The 5,282-nt window shown below is 36.7% G+C and overlaps 1 pseudogene; it reads right to left on the reverse strand.

Moving 5' to 3' along the window:
• Nucleotides 1–594: 594 nt before the first annotated feature.
• LOC135269920 (tigger transposable element-derived protein 1-like) lies at nucleotides 595–5,020 on the reverse strand (annotated as a pseudogene).
• Nucleotides 5,021–5,282: the final 262 nt, after the last annotated feature.

The raw sequence follows: 5,282 nt of genomic DNA on the forward strand, positions 1-5,282 counted from the left end.
GTATCTCAGCTGTATCAACGTCAATGATCTGGTTGTGCTATTGAACTGTAGTTTTGGAAGATGTTGCTACTGAGGGAAACTGGGCAAAGGATGCACGGGATCTCTTCCTATCATTTCTTAAAACTGCCTGTGAATCTATAATGTCTCAAAATAAAAAATTTAATTTTAAAAATCTATTATATTGTACTAAAGACTCTTAAAATTTTTACATACCATAAAATATATAAAAATATGTATATAAAATTACTTGGTGGATATGCAGCCCATCCTTTCCCCAAGATGAGGAATTCTCAAAGAGTTCTCCGCAGAGACCTTTTCAAAGCATTTAAGTGTCAATGCCGTTTGCATATTAATACAAAGACCAATTATATTAAATACATACTAATGTAGGCAGACCTTGGAGATATTGTGGGTTCAATTCCAGACCACTGCAATAAAGCAAATATTGCAATAAGGCAAGTCATATAAATATTTTGGTTTTCTAGGGCATATAAAAGTTATGTTTATACATACTGTACTGCAGTAAGTGTACCATAGCATTATGTCTTTAAAAAGTATACACCTTAATTTAAAAATACCTCATTACTAAAAATGCTAATGATCATCTAAGCGCTCAGTGAGTTGTAATCTTTTTACCAGTGGAAGGTCTTTCTTCCATGTTGATGACTGCTGAATGATCAGGGTGGCAGTTGCTAAAGGTTGGGGTGGCTGTGACAATTTCTTAAAAATATGTTTTTCAATTTTTGTGGGTATTTGGTAAGTGTATATATTTGTGGGGTATATGAGATGTTTTGACACAGACATGCAATATTAAATAATTACATCATGGAGAATAGGGTATCCATCCCTTCAAGTATTTATCCTTTGAGTTACAAACAAACCAATAACACTCTTAAGGTATTTTAAAATGTACAGTTAAGTTATTATTGACTATAGTCACCCTGTTGTGCTATCAAATAGTAGGTCTTATTCGTTCTTACTATTTTTTGTACCATTTAAACATACTCCCTACACATCAGCCCCCATTACCATTCCCAGCCTCTAATAACCATCCTTCTACTCTCTATGTCCATGAATTCAATTGTTTTGAATTTTAGATCACACAAATAAGTGAGTGTGTGTTTGTCTTTCTGTGCCTAGCTTAGTTCCCTTAACATAATGATCTCCAGTTCCTTCCACGCTGTTGCAAATGACTGGATCTCATTCTTTTTGTGGCTGTATAGTACTCCATTGTGTACATGTACCAATATCTATCCATTGATCTGTTGATGAACATTTAGGTTGTTTTCAAATTTTAGCCGTTGTGAACAGTGCTGCAACAAACATAGGAGTGCAGATATCTCTTCGATATACTGAGTTCCTTTCTTTTGGGTATATATCCAGCAGTGGGATTGCTGGATCATATGGTAGCTCAATTTTTAGTTTTTTGAGAAACCTCCAAACTGATCTCCATAGTGATTGTACTAATTTACATTTCCACCAACAGTGTACAAGGGTTCCTTTTTTCACATCTTCATCATCATTTGTTATTGCTTGTCTTTTGGATATAAGCCATTTTAACTGGACTGAGATGATATCTCATTGCAGTTTTGATTTGCATTTCTATGATGAGCAGTGTTGCTGAGCACCTTTTCATATGCCTGTTTCCCATTTGTATGTCTTCTTTTGAGAAATGTCTGTTGAAATCTTAAGCCCACTTCTTGATAGAATTATTAGATTTTTTTCTATAGAGTTGTTAGAGCTCCTTATATATTCTGGTTATTGATCCCTTGTCAGAGGGATAGTTTGCAAATATTTTCTCCCATTCTGTGGATTGTCTCTTCACTTTGTTGACTGCTTCCTTTGCCATGGAGAAGCTTTTAAACTTGATGTGATCCCATTTGTCTACATTTGCTTTGGTTGCCTGGGCTTGTGGGGTATTGCTCAAGAAATTTTTGCCCAGACCAGTGTCATGGATATTTTTCCCAATGTTTTCTAGTATTAGTTTCACAATTTCAGGTCTTAAATTTATATCTTTAATCTATCTTGATTTTATTTTTGTATATGGTGAAAGATAGAGGTCTAATTTCAGTTTTCTGCATATGGGTATCCAGTATTCCCAGCATCATTTATTGAAGAGACTGTCTTTTCCCTAGTGTATGTTGTTGGTACCTTTGTAAAAAATGAGTTCACTGTAAGTGTGTGGGTTTGTTTCTAGATTCTGTATTCTGGTCTATGTGTCCGTTTTTATGCCAGTACCATGCTACTTTGGTTACTATAGCTCTGTAATATAATTTGAAGTCAGGTAATGTGATTTCTCCAGTTTTGTTCTTCCTACTTAGGGTAGCTTAGTCTATTCTGAGCCTTTTGTGGCTCCATATAAATTTTAGGATTTTTTTTTCTATTTCTGTGAAGAATGGCATTGGTATTTTAACAGGGATTGCATCAAATTTATAGATTGCTTTGGGTAGTATGGGCATTTTAACAATATGCATTCTTGTAATCCATGAATGTGGAATATTTTTCCATTTTTTGGTGTCCTCTTCAATTTCCTCTATTGATGTTTTATAGTTTTCATTATAAAGACTTTTTACTCCTTTGGTTATGTTAATTCCCAGGTATTTAATTTTATGTGTGGCTATTGTAAATGAGATTACTTTCCTGATTTCCTCTTCAGATTGTTCACTGCTGGCATGTAGAAATCCTGCTGGTTTTCGTATGTTGACCTTGTATGCAACTTTACTGAATTTGTTTATCAGTTCTAATAGTTTTCTTGTAGAGCCTTTAGATTTTTCCAAATTTAAAGTCATATCATCTGCAAACAAGGATAATTCGACTTCTTCCTTTCCAGTTTGGATGCCCTTTGTATCTTTCTCTTGTCTGATTGCTCTAGCTAGGACTTCCAGTACCATGGTGAATAACAGTGGTGAAAGTGAGCATCTTTGTCATGTTCTATATCTTACAGGAAAAGGCTTTTGTTTTTTCCTCATTCAGTATGATGCCAGCTATGAGTCTATCACATATGGCTTTTATTATGTATATGTAGAGGTATGGTCCCTCTATACCCAGTTTTTTGAGAATTGTGGCAATTTCTTTTTTTTTTTTTTTTGAGACGGAGTTTCGCTCTTGTTACCCAGGCTGGAGTGCAATGGCGCAATCTCGGCTCACCGCAACCTCCGCCTCCTGGGTTCAGGCAATTCTCCTGCCTTAGCCTCCTGAGTAGCTGGGATTACAGGCACGCGCCCCCGTGCCCAGCTAATTTTTTGTTTTTTTAGTAGAGACAGGGTTTCACCACGTTGACCAGGATGGTCTCGATCTCTTGACCTCGTGATCCACCTGCCTCGGCCTCCCAAAGTGCTGGGATTACAGGCGTGAGCCACCGCGCCTGGCCGGCAATTTCTTAAAATAAGACAGCAATAAAGTTTGCCACACTGATTGACACCTCCTTTCACAAAATATTTCTCTATAGTAGGCAATGCTGTTTGATAGCATTTTGTCTGCAGTAGAACTTCTCTTGAAATTGGAATCAATCTTTTCCAACCCTGCCCATGCTTTATCAACTAAGTTTGTGGAATAGTCTAAATTCTTTGTTGTCGTTTCAAGAATACTCACAGCATCTTCACCAGCAGCACATTCCATCTGAAGAATCCAGTTTCTTTGCTCATCCACAAGAAGCAACTCTTCATTCATTCAAATTTTATCATGAGATGGCAGCAGTTCAGTCATATCTTCAGGCTCCACTTCTAATTCTGGTTCTTGTGCTACTTCCACATCAGCAATTACTTTCTCCACTGAAGTCTTCAACCTCTCGAAGGTATCCATGAGGGTTGAAATCAACCTCTTCCAAACTCCTGTTAATGTGGATATTTTGACCTCTCCCCATGAATCATGAATGTTCTTAATGGCATCTAAAATGGTTAATCCTTTCCAGAAAATTTTCAATTTACTTTGCCCACATCCATCAGCAGATTTAATATGTATGGCAGCGATAGCCTTACAAAATGTATTTCTTAGAAAATAATACTTGAAATATAAATTACTCCTTGATCAATGAGCTGCAGAATGGATGTTGTGTTAGCAGACACAAAAACAACATGAATCTCCTTGTATATCTCCATCAGAGCTCTTGGGTAACCAGGTATACCATTAATGAACAGCAATATTTTGAAAGTAATCTTTTTTTTCTGAACAGTAGGTACCAACACTGGGCTTAAAATATTCAGTAAACCATGCTGTAAACAGATGTGCTGTCATCTAGACTTCATTTCATTTATAAAGCACAGATAGAGTAGATTTAGCATAATTATTAAGGGTCCTAGGATTTTCTGAATGGTAAAAGAGCATTGACTTCACTGTAAAGTCACCAGTTGTATGAGGCCCTGATCAGAGAGTCACCCTGTCCTTTGAAGTTTTGAAGCCAAGCATTGACTTCTCTCTAGGTGTGAAAATCCTAGATGGCATCTTCTTCCAATAGAAGGTTGTTTGGTCTGCATTGAAAATCTCTTGTTTAGTATGGCCACCTTCATCAATGATCTTAGCTAGATCTTCTGGATAACTTGCTGCAGCTTCTCCATCAGCAGTTGCTGCCTCACCTTGCACGTTTATGTTATGGAGATGACTTATTTCGTTAAACCTCATGAACCAACCTTTGCTAACTTCAAACTTTTCTTCTGCAGCTTTCTTACCTCTCTCAGCCTTCACAGAATTGAATAGAGTTAGGGCCTTGCTCTGGATTAGGCTTTGGCTAAAAGGAATTTTGTGGCTGGTTTGATCTTCTATCCAGACCACTCAAACTTTCTCCTTATAAGCAACAAGTTTGTTTTGTTTTTTATCATTCATATGTTGACTGGAGTAGTACTTTTCATTTCCCTCAAGAACCTTTCTTTTGTATTCACAACTTGACTGTATGACACAAGAGGCCTAGTTTTTGACCTATTTTGGCTTTCAGCTTGCCTTCCTCATCAAGTTTAATCACATCTAGCTTTTGATTTAAAGTAAGAGGTGCATAACTATTTCTTTCAACTGAACACTTAGAGGCCATTATAGGGTTATTAATTGGCCTAATTTCAATACTGTTGTATCTCAGGGAATAGGGACACAAAGAGAGGGAGAGAGATGGAGAAACAGCCAGTCAGTGCAGCAGTCAGAGCACATGCGACATTTATTAAGTTTGCTGTCTTCTAAGGGTGCAGTTTGTGGCACCCCAAAACAATTACAATAGTAACATAAAAACTCACTGATCACAGATCACTATAACAACTATAATAACAATGAAAAATTTTGAAATATTGTGAAAATTACCA

This window comes from Aotus nancymaae, unplaced genomic scaffold, assembly GCF_030222135.1.
Source record: "Aotus nancymaae isolate 86718 unplaced genomic scaffold, 86718_ANA_hifiasm-v0.15.2.pri h1tg000058l, whole genome shotgun sequence".
Taxonomy (NCBI): Eukaryota; Metazoa; Chordata; class Mammalia; order Primates; family Aotidae; genus Aotus; species Aotus nancymaae.